Genomic DNA, 17,086 nt, shown 5'->3' with positions numbered 1-17,086 from the left:
ATGGGGCGAGACAGGGATGCCCCTATTAACCTTACTGTTTGCCCTCGCCATCGAACCGCTGGCGGTAGCGCTTTGGAAATCAACTCAAATCAAGGGTCTAATCATTCATGACACTCCTCAGAAACTAGCCCTATATGCTGATGACTTGATGCTCTTTCTCACGGATCCAGAAGACTCCCTTCCTGCATTATTTGATCTCCTAGACAAGTTTGGAAGCATCTCCTACTATAAGATAAATCTTAGTAAGACAGAGGCTTTCCCCTTGAACCTGCTTGATTCGTCATTGTGCCCTCTTAAGAGGAAATACAAATTCTAGTGGTCAATATCAGGCTTGAAACATCTAGAAGTGTTCCTCTCTCATGATTTGGGAACAGTCCTGTCTAGGAACTTCAACACCCTCCTTTCCCAACTACAAAGAGACTTGTGCACCAGGAGATACGACAAAATCTCCTGGCTTGGGAGAATCTCCGCAGTTAAGATGATGCAGCTCCCTAAGCTGACATATCTTTTCAGATGTTTACTAATAAAAGTTCCACTCCCACTGCTTAACAAATTTCAAGCAGTAATTAATCGGTACATATGGGACAGATAGAGGCCCCACATAGCAGCCTCTCTGCTGCAACGTACAATCCTCGCCGGAGGGTTAGGCCTCCCGAACATAAGGCTTTATTACGAAGCCACCCTCTTATCCCAAATTTCCAAATGGAATGCTCAAGGGGTTGGTCCCCGTTGGCTAACTTGAACAGGCATCCTTACCAGCATACATGACCTTGCTGGACCTTATATGGATCCCACCCCACTGCGCCTCGGATATCCTGATTAATAACAAAATCATTCTTCACTGTAGTAGCTCCTGGCTACATCTCCGCCACAACATTATGGTATCCCTGCACCCCTCACCTCTCCACTCAATATCAGGCCTTTTGTATGGCCTCCCACTAGCGAGCCCAGCAATTAGACGGGCCTTCTCTTTACTCAGATTGGCAAACTTTTTCTCAGGGGAGAGTCTAGCGACTCTCACTGATTTGGCCTATTCTCATGATATCCAACCAAGATTCAGATTTGATCTACTAAGGCTACTCTCAATACTGAAGTTATGGGGTTTCCTTGCAGCCCCTCCTAGGCCACTGACACTATGGGAGACCCGATTATCCACAGGTACTCATCACAACTCCCCCTTATCATCCCATTATCGATGGCTCCTCAATGCTCTGAAATTGGCCAAAGCTAAGCAGATGATGGAGTGGGAAAGAGATTGGAACATAAACCTAACTGAAGGGTACTGGACAGAAGCAATCATATACACTAAAATGTCGATTCACTGTATGACATTATACAAACTGTTCTACAAGCTCCTGACCAGGTGGCACTATGTGCCCTTAATGTTACACAAAATGTTCCCAAATAGCTCCCCCCTGTGCTGGAGGGGATGCCAACAGGTGGGCAACCCCTCCATATTTGGTGGACCTGCTCTTCCATTCAACCCCTGTGTAAGAGCATAGGAACTCTGTGCTGTCATCTGGGGTTGGCCGTGTCCCTGACTCCGGAGATAGCTTTGATACATATGGGCCTTTGGCCCCTCTTGGCACCTAGGTGGACTCTGCTGATTACAATCCTGATGGCAGCAAAATTACTGATCGCTCAAAACTGGAAACAACATAATCCCCCCAATTGGCAGGCCTTGATCCAACTTATATCGTACTTTAGGTCTATGGAGAGTTACGTCTATAACTCACGCCAACAATTAGATCTTATGCCTCCATTTGGGAACCCTGGGACTCCTTGGGAGAAGGCAAAATTCTCTCTTTGTAATTTATGCACCCTTGACAGAGCCCGACATCTGCACAGAGTCCGACATCTGCACGGATGGGGAGGGGTATGTTCTGAATCCCCCCTCCCCTATGTCTGCTGGGCCCACATTACCACCTCCCCTACCCCCCCTTTTTTTCTCCTCTCTCTATTTCCTTCCTCTCTCTCTCTCTCTTCCCTTCCCTTTCCCTCTCCTCCCAACTCTTCCACCCTGCGTGTCTTCCCGCTGCTTTGACCGATTAACAGCCTCCCATTTGCCCTCTAAGCTACAATGGGTCTCAAGTATAATGCTCTAAATTCACCATTCTAATCAATGCATTGTGACTTTTCTCGTTATAAATATACTCTTACTAGAAGATAGATAAAAAACAAAAAACCTTCAGGTTTTCAATCTTGTGGGCAGTACTGTTCTTGTATTATCTTAGATTTGACCATTTTTTTTCTAACACCCCACTCCCACCAACTTTAAAGCCCCAAAACTGCCAAGTGTAGTTTTTTTTTATTAACAAAAAAATGCTACATTTTTTAAAAAAATAAAAAACTATAATGCCCTCTATTTTGATCTCTGGTTAATTTTCTGAATGCTAATTGCTACGGCGAGCTTGTGGTAGCAATAACCAGCAACTTGTAATGACTGGTTATTATCGCGCTTCCGCAAATGGGTAAATTTGCCCGTTTATGGGAGCATGATAATTTTGCGCTCTACTTGTAATCTAGCCCTTAGTGAGTAGGTTGTGTTGGTTAAGAATTATTTGCATGCTGCTAGGCATGCTAGGTGTTTCCTAAACCACCAATCCTCTCATACAGGTGACCCCAAACCTTAAAGGGACAATATAAACCCACATTTTCTTATCTTGTATGTTCTGAACATGTAGTGTAGTTGTTTTGAGCATGAAAAAAAGCCTATTATTATTTATTTCCATACAATCTTTCCTTTTTTTGGGTTACTTACCAAGCCCTTAGTTTTCCTAAGAATACGTTTGGCCATTCTTCTATATACGCGCTACCACGACCCATCCATGAAGAGTGCTTGGGTTTCATTGGTGGTGACGTCAGCTCACTTTAAGCACTGTTCGCGGCATCCCTATGCCCTCTGCTGCGATACTTATACAGTGCAAGCGGTTCATTGGCGGTGACGTCAGCTCTATTGTGAGGAGTGCAATAAAATGCTTCTTTACATTAGAGCTGTCAAAAGAAATTGCTTTGTTTGGGATATGAAGATTGTGGCTGCTAATTGTTACTGATCTTTTTGAACTGCAAACGGTCCATCCATTGTGTTTGTCATAATGCCACCTTCTGTACTCTTCCTGCCTGCTGTAATTTGTCAGTCATGATATTGCCATAGGGTGACAGTCCCAAGGTAAATAAACAAAAGTAACCAGTTTATTTCACAATGGTTGCGGGCTAACACATTGCGACCAAATGGGTCATAGAACTTGTTGTTGCTTCAACATAAAGATGGCACTACTTGGTATATTTCAGCTAAACTGAGGACTGAAGAATAAATGCTAAGGGAAATTGCTGAACTACTGTCCGTGCACGTCAGTCTTTCATTTATTGCGCATGTGCGAAGCAGATGCCGTACACGGGCAAGCATGCGTAATGAGAACATGGAAGAATAAACTGATAATTTAAATATCAGACCTTATTGGTCAGAATATAATTCAACCACCCAACAAACAGAAATAATGTAGAATATGAAGGTCCTTCACAGTGGCGGACCTAATGAACAGAGAGCCCTGGTGCAAGATTTCTTTTTGGGCCCCTCCCCTCAAAAAAAAAGTAAGTTGAAATAATAGTAATAGAACAAACCAATATATAGCTAAACAGGATAATATATATATATATAGTCTAAAAAAAATAGAGCATTGTGTCATTCTAAACGATTTTAACATTACAAATAAATATAACTATATTCTATATTATAAATACAATATAAATTAAAAAATTAAAAAAGGGCCACTCCTCTTTTCCCACTCACATTTCTTTATCCCAATTTTAGCAGCTGTTGCCCTGGGAGAAAGCTGGGAATACAGTGGAGCAATAAGACACAAACATGTTTATCCTCTCTCTCTGTATCATGAGGAACAATTTGCTTTGGGATGTTTCTGAAAGACGAGAGAAGCAGGTCACCCACTCACTGTGGGAGAGGAAGGAAACATTGCACTATTGCTGCCTGGTATTAATAACACCCCTGCCTAAGGTGTGCGAATGTGCCAGAACATTGCTACAACTCCCAAACTCAGACTTGGACTAATTTGTTTCACAGTCACACTTAAAATCACTTTTCTAGATATGCACACTTGCATTGCATTACCACTACCAGAAACAGTCTCAACACATAGAGAGACACAGTCAAATATACACACACTTCCTTTGCCATAATAAAACAGCTTGATCTTCACTTATGTTAACTCTACAGTACTAAACCTGTGTTTCTTATTTCTAGATAAAGCTCAATGCACATTTGCACACTTAGGCCTAGATTTGGAGTTCGGCGGTAGCCGTCAAAACCAGCGTTAGAGGCTCCTAACGCTGGTTTTGGCCGCCCGCTGGTATTTGGAGTCAGTGATTAAAGGGTCTAACGCTCACTTTTCAGCCGTGACTTTTCCATACCACAGATCCCCCTACGCCATTTGCGTAGCCTATCTTTTCAATGGGATCTTTCTAACGCCGGTATTTAGAGTCGTTTCCGAAGTGAGCGTTAGAGCTCTAACGACAAGATTCCAGCCGCCTGAAAATAGCAGGAGTTAAGAGCTTTCTGGCTAACGCCGGTTCATAAAGCTCTTAACTACTGTACCCTAAAGTACACTAACACCCATAAACTACCTATGTACCCCTAAACCGAGGTCCCCCCACACCGCCGCCACTCGATTAAAATTTTTAACCCCTAATCTGCCGACCGCCACCTACGTTATATTTATGTACCCCTAATCTGCTGCCCCTAACCCCGCCGACCCCTGTATTACATTTATTAACCCCTAACTTGCCCCCCACAACGTCGCCGCCAGCTACTTAAAATAATTAACCCCTAATCTTCCGACCGCAAATCGCCGCCACCTACGTTATCCCTATGTACCCCTAATCTGCTGCCCCTAACATCACCGACCCCTATATTATATTTATTAACCCCTAATCTGCCCCCCTCAACGTCGCCGACACCTGCCTACACTTATTAACCCCTAATCTGCCGAGCGGACCTGAGCGCTACTATAATAAATGTATTAACCCCTAATCCGCCTCACTAACCCTATCATAAATAGTATTAACCCCTAATCTGCCCTCCCTAACATCGCCGACACCTAACTTCAATTATTAACCCCTAATCTGCCGACCGGAGCTCACCGCTATTCTAATAAATGTATTAACCCCTAAAGCTAAGTCTAACCCTAACACTAACACCCCCCTAAGTTAAATATAATTTAAATCTAACGAAATAAATTAACTCTTATTAAATAAATTATTCCTATTTAAAGCTAAATACTTACCTGTAAAATAAATCCTAATATAGCTACAATATAAATTATAATTATATTATAGCTATTTTAGGATTAATATTTATTTTACAGGCAACTTTGTAATTATTTTAACCAGGTACAATAGCTATTAAATAGTTAAGAACTATTTAATAGTTACCTAGTTAAAATAATAACAAATTTACCTGTAAAATAAATCCTAACCTAAGTTATAATTAAACCTAACACTACCCTATCAATAAAATAATTAAATAAACTACCTACAATTACCTACAATTAACCTAACACTACACTATCAATAAATTAATTAAACACAATTCCTACAAATAAATACAATTAAATAAACTATCTAAAGTACAAAAAATAAAAAAGAACTAAGTTACAGAAAATAAAAAAATATTTACAAACATAAGAAAAATATTACAACAATTTTAAACTAATTACACCTACTCTAAGCCCCCTAATAAAATAACAAAGCCCCCCAAAATAAAAAATTCCCTACCCTATTCTAAATTAAAAAAGTTACAAGCTCTTTTACCTTACCAGCCCTGAACAGGGCCCTTTGCGGGGCATGCCCCAAGAAGTTCAGCTCTTTTGCCTGTAAAAAAAAACATACAATACCCCCCCCAACATTACAACCCACCACCCACATACCCCTAATCTAACCCAAACCCCCCTTAAATAAACCTAACACTAAGCCCCTGAAGATCTTCCTACCTTGTCTTCACCATACCAGGTTCACCGATCCGTCCTGGCTCCAACATCTTCATCCAACCCAAGCGGGGGTTGGCGATCCATAATCCGGTCCAGAAGAGGCTCCAAAGTCTTCCTCCTATCCGGCAAGAAGAGGACATCCGGACCGGCAAACATCTTCTCCAAGCGGCATCTTCGATCTTCTTCCATCCGGAGCGAAGCGGCAGGATCCTGAAGACATCCAGCGCGGAACATCCATCCGGACCGACGACTGAACGACGAATGACTGTTCCTTTAAGGGACGTCATCCAAGATGGCGTCCCTCGAATTCCGATTGGCTGATAGGATTCTATCAGCCAATCGGAATTAAGGTAGGAATTTTCTGATTGGCTGATGGAATCAGCCAATCAGAATCTAGTTCAATCCGATTGGCTGATCCAATCAGCCAATCAGATTGAGCTCGCATTCTATTGGCTGTTCCGATCAGCCAATAGAATGCGAGCTCAATCTGATTGGCTGATTGGATCGGCCAATCGGATTGAACTAGATTCTGATTGGCTGATTCCATCAGCCAATCAGAAAATTCCTACCTTAATTCCGATTGGCTGATAAAATCCTATCAGCCAATCGGAATTCGAGGGACGCCATCTTGGATGACGTCCCTTAAAGGAACAGTCATTCGTCGTTCAGTCGTCGGTCCGGATGGATGTTCCGCGCTGGATGTCTTCAGGATCCTGCCGCTTCGCTCCGGATGGAAGAAGATCGAAGATGCCGCTTGGAGAAGATGTTTGCCGGTCCGGATGTCCTCTTCTTGCCGGATAGGAGGAAGACTTTGGAGCCTCTTCTGGACCGGATTATGGATCGCCAACCACCGCTTGGGTTGGATGAAGATGTTGGAGCCAGGACGGATCGGTGAACCTGGTATGGTGAAGACAAGGTAGGAAGATCTTCAGGGGCTTAGTGTTAGGTTTATTTAAGGGGGCTTTGGGTTAGATTAGGGGTATGTGGGTGGTGGGTTGTAATGTTGGTGGGGGGGTATTGTATGTTTTTTTTTACAGGCAAAAGAGCTGAACTTCTTGGGGCATGCCCCGCAAAGGGCCCTGTTCAGGGCTGGTAAGGTAAAAGAGCTTGTAACTTTTTTAATTTAGAATAGGGTAGGGAATTTTTTATTTTGGGGGGCTTTGTTATTTTATTAGGGGGCTTAGAGTAGGTGTAATTAGTTTAAAATTGTTGTAATATTTTTCTTATGTTTGTAAATATTTTTTTATTTTCTGTAACTTAGTTCTTTTTTATTTTTTGTACTTTAGCTAGTTTATTTAATTGTATTTATTTGTAGGAATTGTGTTTAATTAATTTATTGATAGTGTAGTGTTAGGTTAATTGTAGGTAATTGTAGGTAGTTTATTTAATTATTTTATTGATAGGGTAGTGTTAGGTTTAATTATAACTTAGGTTAGGATTTATTTTACAGGTAAATTTGTTATTATTTTAACTAGGTAACTATTAAATAGTTCTTAACTATTTAATAGCTATTGTACCTGGTTAAAATAATTACAAAGTTGCCTGTAAAATAAATATTAATCCTAAAATAGCTACAATATAATTATAATTTATATTGTAGCTATATTAGGGTTTATTTTACAGGTAAGTATTTAGCTTTAAATAGAAATAATTTATTTAATAAGAGTTAATTTATTTCGTTAGATAAATATTATATTTAACTTAGGGGGGTGTTAGTGTTAGGGTTAGACTTAGCTTTAGGGGTTAATCCATTTATTAGAATAGCGGTGAGCTCCGATCGGAAGATTAGGGGTTAATAATTGAAGTTAGGTGTCGGCGATGTTAGGGAGGGCAGATTAGGGGTTAATACTATTTATGATAGGGTTAGTGAGGCGGATTAGGGGTTAATAACTTTATTATAGTAGCGCTCAGGTCCGCTCGGCAGATTAGGGGTTAATAAGTGTAGGCAGGTGTCGGCGACGTTGTGGGGGGCAGGTTAGGGGTTAATAAATATAATATAGGGGTCGGCGGTGTTAGGGGTAGCAGATTAGGGGTACATAGGGATAACGTAGGTGGCGGCGGTTTACGGAGCGGCAGATTAGGGGTTTAAAAAAATATGCAGGGGTCAGCGATAGCGGGGGCGGCAGATTAGGGGTTAATAAGTGTAAGGTTAGGGGTGTTTAGACTCGGGGTACATGTTAGAGTGTTAGGTGCAGATGTAGGAAGTGTTTCCCCATAGGAAACAATGGGGCTGCGTTAGGAGCTGAACGCTGCTTTTTTGCAGGTGTTAGGTTTTTTTTCAGCTCAAACAGCCCCATTGTTTCCTATGGGGGAATCGTGCACGAGCACGTTTTTGAGGCCGGCCGCGTCCGTAAGCAACTCTGGTATCGAGAGTTGCATTTGCGGTAAAAATGCTCTACGCTCCTTTTTTGGAGCCTAACGCAGCATTTGTTTGAACTCTCGATACCAGAGTTAATTTTATGGTGCGGCCAGAAAAAAGCCCGCGGAGCGTTAACAGCCCTTTTACCGCCGAACTCCAAATCTAGGCCTTTCTTTGCCAGACACACTACATTCTACACTCACATTGCCAAACACAGCTAAATGCACACACCAGGGGGTCAATTTATTAATGTGCGAGCGGACATTATACGTTGTAGCGTATCATGTCTGCTGCACATCGATAAATGCCGACAGCATACGCTGTCAGCATTTATCATTGCACCAGCAGTTCTTGTGAACTGCTGGTGCAATGCCGCCCCCTGCAGATTTGCGGACAATCGGCCGCTAGCAGGGGGTGTCATTCAACCCGATCGTATTCGATCAGGTTGATTTCTGTCCGCCACCTCAGAGCAGGCGGACAGGTTATGGAGCAACGGTCTTTAGACCGCTGCTTCATAACTTCTGTTTCCTGTGAGTCTGAAGGCTTGCCAGAAACACAGGGCGTCAACCTCCGTACGGAGTTTGATAAATTGACCCCATAGTGTCAGAATAAAGACACAGCTAGACCTGCATTCACATTCCAAGACATTGCCAGAGGCAAACTCCCATAGGCAAATATAGACAGTTGGTGTACATTGAGTCAATGTATACCATCTGTCTGTATGTAGCCATGTGAGTTTACATCTGGCTATTGACATTCATATTGCCTAGATTAGAATAAAGCAAAATGATATGTGTCCTGTAATCATATTGCTAGGCAGCCTAGAAATAAGATTACAGGTATAGATACTATAGTATAGGCTACATAACCCCCTTTTCCCACTTGACCTACCTAGTCAAGTGAAGTTGCTGTTTCAGCGCTCACCTCACCAGGGTATACAGTGACAGCCATCCAAGACTCACTGACACTCTTATTCTCCTCTCTGTTTCTTGGCTCCAGACTAGAGAGCACAATGTACAGTATGCACTACAAATGTGGGACACGTGCCAGTCATGCTCAGCTTCCCACTGTATGCGCCAAAGCCAGGGAGTGTCACCCCAGTCCTGAATGGTCCAACCACCAGTCGTTAACCCCAGAACCTTTTGCATGCAGTGGGATTGGCTGACACAGGGTACGGCTTATTATTAATCAAGCAGCAGTAGAACGCTGCTGAATACTTTCAACACATGACTGGCATGGCTTTACACTATTTCAGGTTATGTTAGCATGGTCCGACTCTGGCACGGCAGCAAGGATAACTTACTAAGGGCTAGATTACAAGTGGAGCGCAAAAGATAAATATTCCACATTCCAATATTCTGCACATAGCAGAATATGTTTTAAGTATTTTTAAATATATATTCCTATATATATCTGTATATATCTATACCTATATATAATTATGTATTTATATATTTGTTTAAAAAACATCCGATTTATGAATAATTAGTGCATATTCCGTTGCGTAAAGAACATTGGAATATTAAATATTCAAAATTTCATGTTGGGTTAGAGCTATTGCAAATATGTTATGGTGTTAGCGTGAGAGAGTGGGAGTTTTTTTTTTTAATAAAAATTCTCCATTGGCTTCTATAGGGGAATGCATAAACGTTATCACGATATTCAACTTTTTGCACAATTCAGGTCTACCTTCTTTGAACTTGTAATTCCAAGCACAACCCGAATAGCACAAAAATAGTTTTCACTATATCGAAAGCGCAAAAAAATGTGCCACTTGTAAACTTGCGCTAAGTTACTTAACATAGCACTAGTAGAACAACTTTATAGGGCATATGTATCAATGTGCGAGCGGACATGATACGAAGTAGCGCATCATGTCCGCTGCACATCGCTAAATGCTGACAGCATATGCTGTTGGCATTTATCACTGCACCAGCAGTTCTTGTGAACTGCTGGTGCAATGCTGCCCCCTGCAGATTTTTGGCCAATCAGCCACTAGCAGGGGGTGTCAATCGATCTGATCGTATTCGATGAGGTTGATTTCCGTCCACCGCCTCAGACGGATATGCCCCTATGTCTGTGAGTTAGGTGTGGGCCCCACTTTTATGAATATGGGATGTCACATGATGTCGGCATGGTCACGACTATTATGACCAAATAAAAGAACACTTTTTTAAACCCACCTATATGTCCACTCCTGGCTTTCACCTGCGTCTAAACAAATGTGGTGTACATCATAATGTGCACAAAATACAGTAAAGGAGGATATTATGGGCAGGATTACAAGTGGTGTGCAAACGATTGCTCTAAGGTTTTCACAGTTGTTTGTGCCCAGGTTAAATTGCGCTCATATTACAAGTTGAGCGCAATCACGATCATGTGAGTGCAATTGCGATTTATGTCATAATTATTATCGCGATCTCAGCAAGATTAAAATGTTGCACAAAACACATAAAAAATACACTACAAAGTACTTATTTATAATAACACTGTCTAATAAAAAAAAATCAAAAATAATATTGAACAAAAAATTTAAAAGGACTCAAAGATTTGCAATCTTAGGTGTTAGAAAAAAAGACACGCAAAGGGCTTTAACATTGAGATACACACCTATAAATCTCTAAATATGTATATGTATTCATAAATAAATGAAAACGTAATACCATATTTATGCAATATAAATTTTTAATAAAGTGTTATACTTTGTGTAATTTCAATGTTCTGCACATGTCAGAATATGTTCTAAGTATTTATAATGAATATTCCTATTTATATCTGTTTATATCTATATCTATATATCTATATATATCGAGAGAGAGAGAGAGAGAGAGAGAGAGAGAGAAAATAACTCATTGTATAAACCATTTACAAATCTAAACAAGTCAGAAGACTTGCTATAAACCCAGAAACTCTCTGACTACACTGTTCCCAATGCAGCAAAGGAATCTGGGTAAGATATGCAAATAAGGTTCACAATGACTCACCTTTTTACTTTTAGCCTGCTTTTTAAAGACAGACTTCCCTTTATGCCATAGCACTGCTGTATTACACAGCTTTTATGCTTAGCTAGGGTTAGTACAGTGATTCTAACCAATCCCAGGACAGCTGTTTCGTGGTTTTTGCCACTCATCAGCTGGGGGTAGGTTGAATCACTGCTTGGTAAAGTTCATTTCTGGGGGAGATTCAACAACAATTAAAATTATGGGGAGGCGAAAAGTGAGTTTAAAATCCTCCACTAAATACAAAATATAGAGAAAATAACTCGTATAAACCATTTACAAATCTAAACAAGTCAGAAGACTTGCTATAAACCCAGAAACTCTCTGACTACACTGTTCCCAATGCAGCAAAGGAATCTGGGTAAGATATGCAAATGAGGTTCACAATGACTCACCTTTTTACTTTTAAACTCACTTTTCGCCTCCCCATAATTTTAATTGTTGTTGAATTTCCCCCAGAAATGAACTTTACCAAGCAGTGATTCAACCTACTCCCAGCTGATGAGTGGCAAAAACCACGAAACAGCTGTCCTGGGATTGGTTAGAATCACTGTACTAACCCTAGCTAAGCATACAAGCTGTGTAATGCAGCAGTGCTATGGCATAAAGGGAAGTCTGTCTTTAAAAAGCAGGCTAAAAGTAAAAAGGTGAGTCATTGTGAACCTCATTTGCATATCTTACCCAGATTCCTTTGCTGCATTGGGAACAGTGTAGTCAGAGAGTTTCTGGGTTTATAGCAAGTCTTCTGACTTGTTTAGATTTGTAAATGGTTTATACAATGAGTTATTTTCTCTATATTTTTTATTTAGTGGAGTATTTTAAACTCACTTTTCGCCTCCCCATAATTTTTATTGTTGTTATATATATATATATATATATATATATATATATATATATATATATATATATATATATATATATATATATAGATATATAGAAAGAAAAAAAAGAAAAAACAAACTTGCACTCGCTGGTCTTTTTAGTGATATAATTTACTGCAAAATTGTGACGTTTCGAGGACAAAATCCCCTTCCTCAGACAATGTGTTTAACAAACAGAAGTGACTTTATACACTGTGTAACTCAAACCCCTCCCCTCAATTAGACAAACAACCGCCAAATTGGTAACCATGGTGACCACTGAGTCACATTGTACACAACAAGTATTTACCATATAGAATATGTGCTATCGTATAAACATATATATAGACAGATGAGCCATCCTGGCTCAACCAAAACAGTGACAGCCCAAGTGCACGTTATGAAAACTGTGATGCAATGAAAATGAGCATGGAAAACAAACCGATCCCTTAGTGAGTGTGCTGAGAGATATCATTCGTTCATTCATACTATCCTTTGATACTAAATGGAGCATTGAAGATGTTAAAAAATAACAAGTCGCCGGTTTTTACTCACCAGAGAAGGGACATAACCCACAGACTCGGGAGCCGTTCACTGCCGCATCGGTACACAACGCCGGGTAGAGAACCCGGAACACAGAGCTACGTAGGCTTCTCACGTGGGGGGCAATCGGCCAATCACCGTGATTGTTTACCGTTGCCACAGTGATCAGAAGCCGCAAGTCGCACATATACCCTACAGCCCTAGAATATAAACAAAGGTGGAAATTGACATGATAGAGGTACGGTTACATTATCCTTACGCTATAGCAAAGTACAGCACAACAGGGGATCAAAGATGTACAATCAACTATAAATATGTGTATCAATGATCAGAAACTCGTTATTACCACAATCGTCTTTTGTTCACTAATTCTATCAGCCAAACACATCATCCACCTAAGAGTGGAAAGAAAAAGGTAAAGAGTAAAAAGTAGAGAGTAAAAAATATTAAAATGAAGCTGTGATTACACCATTGACCTTATTCGCCATAATGTGCCATAAACCCCATGCATATTACTATTATAGCCCTAGGTGTCACAAAGATGAGGACAAGACAGGATTGCAGCTAACGAAGTTAAAACTATCAAAAATCTATAGAATCGCCCCCAAACAGAAGAGATGAAAATAGAAATAAAAATAAAAATAAAAATACATATAAAAATAGAAATAAAAATAGAAGAAAGGAAAATCAAAGAAACGGATGGTTACATACAACAGTACACCACATGTCACAATGTCAACCCCATTCAGAGTACGAAAAAGAGAAGGGAAATAAACCTAGATCAAAGCCCACATCACCACTACAGGTGTAAATAAAGTAAAATACAATAAAGTGAGGGACTTAGGTGAGTGTAGCTAAATGGTACGTGGACTCTCCCAAAAAATATTTTTTTGTTTTTGTTGTTAGTAGCACAGTCTCTGGAAAAACACTTCAGACTGTAGAAAAAATTATAAAAAACAGTGCCAATCAAACATAATGTTCAATCCCTGTGGATGAAGGGTATTTAGTCGAAAGATCCACTTGGCCTCAATTTGTAGGAGGAGAGTATCCCTGTCACCCCCTCGCCTCAGTGGGGGGACATGGTCTATTAGTGTAAATCTGAGATCCTGGAGTCCATGGCCTTTTTCCACAAAGTGTCTAGCCACTGGCTGGTCACTCGAACCCTTTTTCAGAGCTGTCCTGATTGAAGACCTATGGTTGGCAAACCGAGTTCTGGCATCATCTGTGGTTTTACCCACATAGAAACGCCCGCAGCTGCAGTTCAATAGATAAACCACATGGGTAGTGGTACACGTTAGTACATGTCTGATCTTGTATCTCTGGTTACGGTGTGGGTGGCCAAAGGTGGCCCCTGGGATCATAGAGTGGCAGGTCGTGCATCCCAAGCACCTATAACACCCTGGTTTCTTTTTCTGTGACAACCATGTCTCATGGGTATAGCAGTGAATCGGATCCGTTAGCATCAGAAGATCTTTAAGGTTCTTATTACGTTTGTACCCCACTCTAGGATGTTGCCAATTGTTGAATGGGAGTGATGGATCACCCTGCACAATGTGCCAATGTTCTCTTAGTGACTTTCCCAAAGATCTCGTCAAGGGACTATATACAGTTGTGAATGTCATTCTCTTCTCATCCTTGTTCCTAGATGTAGTCAGGGTTTTGTCATCATTCTCAGCTTGCACTCTACTCTGATAGACCAGACGGGGATTGTATCCTCTTTGTGTGAAACGTTGTTGCATTTCTTCAAGTTGCTGATCTCTTCTAGTCTTGTCGCTATTGTTCCTAATCGTCCGAAAGAGTTGGGCTTTCGGGATTGCTTTAAGGAGTGCTGCTGGGTGGTTACTAGTGGCATGCAGAATTGAGTTTCTGTCGGTCGGTTTCCTGAACAGTGAAGTCCCCAGTTGACCATTGTCTGTTTTGAAGATATTGAGGTCTAGGAACTCAATATTTGACATATCATGCTTCAGCTTGAATTTTACTGGATTACAAAGAGAGTTCAACTGTGAAAACCATGTTTCAAGCTCAGAGACTGTGCCACTCCAGACAATAAGCAGGTCGTCAATGTACCTTTTGTAGAATAGTACTTCAGGCTTATGGTAGATTCCCATCACTGCTGTTTCGTAATGCTCCATAAAGATGTTCGCTAGTGAGGGGGCCACATTTGATCCCATGGCCGTACCAGAAATTTGTTGGTGGTACTTTCCTTCAAACTTAAAATAGTTGAGCCGCAGACTTAGATCTAGCAGTTTGATTAGGAAGTCCCTTGGAGGACCCACATATGGATATCTATCCAAAGCATCAGACACTAGTTGCTTCCCTGCCTCATGCGGGATGATAGTGTAAAGACTATTAACATCAGCCGTTACCAGGATACATGGCTCTTGGAACGTGATGGTTCTTATCTCTTCAATGAGTTGTGTGGAATCCCTAAGATAGGACCTCATATTCTTCACCAGTGGTTGTAGAAAAACGTCCACGAAAATGGCTAGCCTTGAAGTGATGGAATCACGGGCAGAGACGATAGGCCTACCAGGAGGCCTTTCCAAGTCTTTATGGATCTTGGGGAGTGTGTATAAAATTGGGCACACTGGATGCTTGATCTTCAAGAACCCCACTGTGTCCTCATCAATCCATCCTTCGTGAAATCCCTCTTGCACAACCTGGTCTATGAGTGTTTGAAATTGCTTAGTAGGATCCATACTTAATGCTTTGTAGGTGTCAGTGTCACTAAGTTGGTGCTTAATCTCCTCACTGTAGTACTTGTAATTTAGTACCACCACTGCTCCACCCTTGTCCGCAGTACGGATAACAATCTCCGGATCTTTAGAAAGTGTAAAAATTGCTTCTTTTTCTTGTGCGGATAAGTTGTTATGAAATCTGTTGGATCCATACTTTTCCAAATCCTGCGAAACCAATCTCATATAGGTTTTAATGCTAGCATTATTACTTGAAGGGTCAAAGGAACTCCTAGTTTTAAACATTTGTCGGTCTACATCAGTAGAGTAATCCTTAAAAAATTCCTTCAGTCTAAGTGACCTTTGGAATTTTTGGCAATCAATATAGGTAGTGAAGTCATCGCCTTTAACTGATGGCACAAAGCTTAAGCCTCTATTCAAGATACTTCTCTCTGCCATAGAGAGGACTCTATCACTGATATTCACTACTAAGTCCTCCCCGGGACTAGCAGTGGTTATTGCCTGGGTGGCAGTGGTGGCTTTTTCCCTCCAGCCGCCCCTCCGAATGTGCGGCCTCTTCCTCGTCTTTGTTGGCCGGCTCGGGTAGTGACCCCTTGAAAAACCTGGTGGCTAGAAGATTGACCATCAGTTCCTTCTCTCTGGCCTTGTGTAGCTTCTGAATCAGATCCAGAGCTACTGTCGACTGTTTGCAACGACTGTTTTGTGTAGAATCTCTGTCTCCTACGGCGCTGTGGGAAGGGTCTTCTATTGTCACTGCCATTCAACCACCTATAAACCATTTTTTCTTTATGATCTTCAGTGACCGTTTGCAATTTTCTATTTTTGAATTGCACCAGGGTATCCTTGTACTCTTTAATTTGAGAGGCTAACTTGTCTAGCCACTGTTCCGTGGGATCCTCGGTCATAATTGGTACTTTATCTCTCTCGCATTCCAGAATCTCCACTTTGATCCTATCAAGTTGGTTCCTGACTTCCTCTGTAACCAGAAGAATAAGGTCTAAGGAGCATTTATTGAGTATAGCGCACCAGCGCTTACAAAACTCTGGGTTATTGCGTCCGATTGTAGGTTGGTTACGAATTCGAAAGCCCCTTGGGATCATGCGTCTTCTATAGTATTCGGACAAGTAAACCCCATGTAGTCGTAGATCAGCTTCTTTCTTTTTTAATTTCAATATTGTCAGATAAATGGCCTGTGCTGTATTGCCACTAGTGGTCTCATCTTCAGGGTTAAACAAAATTCTGGCTGCATCATCCTCAGTAAAGGTGAGAGTCTGTATGTTTTCCACATCAGTATCCATTGTAAAGTCTCACAGTCTTTAAGGTGGTGCAAGTGGTCAATGTGAGTGAATTAAAACAGAGTCTAATTTAGGAGCGGTCTATTCCTTGTGGGTGCAACAACAAAATTGTATAACAGTAGCAGAGATGTGCACTCTCACTTAGTGACAACTGCCAGGGTGCTAGTAAAAATCCATATAGAAAGAAAAAACAAACTTGCACTCGCTGGTCTTTTTAGTGATATAATTTACTGCAAAATTGTGACGTTTCGAGGACAAAATCCCCTTCCTCAGACAATGTGTTTAACAAACAGAAGTGACTTTATACACTGTGTAACTCAAACCCCTCCCCTCAA

The sequence above is a fragment of the Bombina bombina genome, chromosome 5 (genome assembly GCF_027579735.1).
Source record: "Bombina bombina isolate aBomBom1 chromosome 5, aBomBom1.pri, whole genome shotgun sequence".
Taxonomy (NCBI): Eukaryota; Metazoa; Chordata; class Amphibia; order Anura; family Bombinatoridae; genus Bombina; species Bombina bombina.
This window is presented reverse-complemented; position numbering follows the sequence as displayed.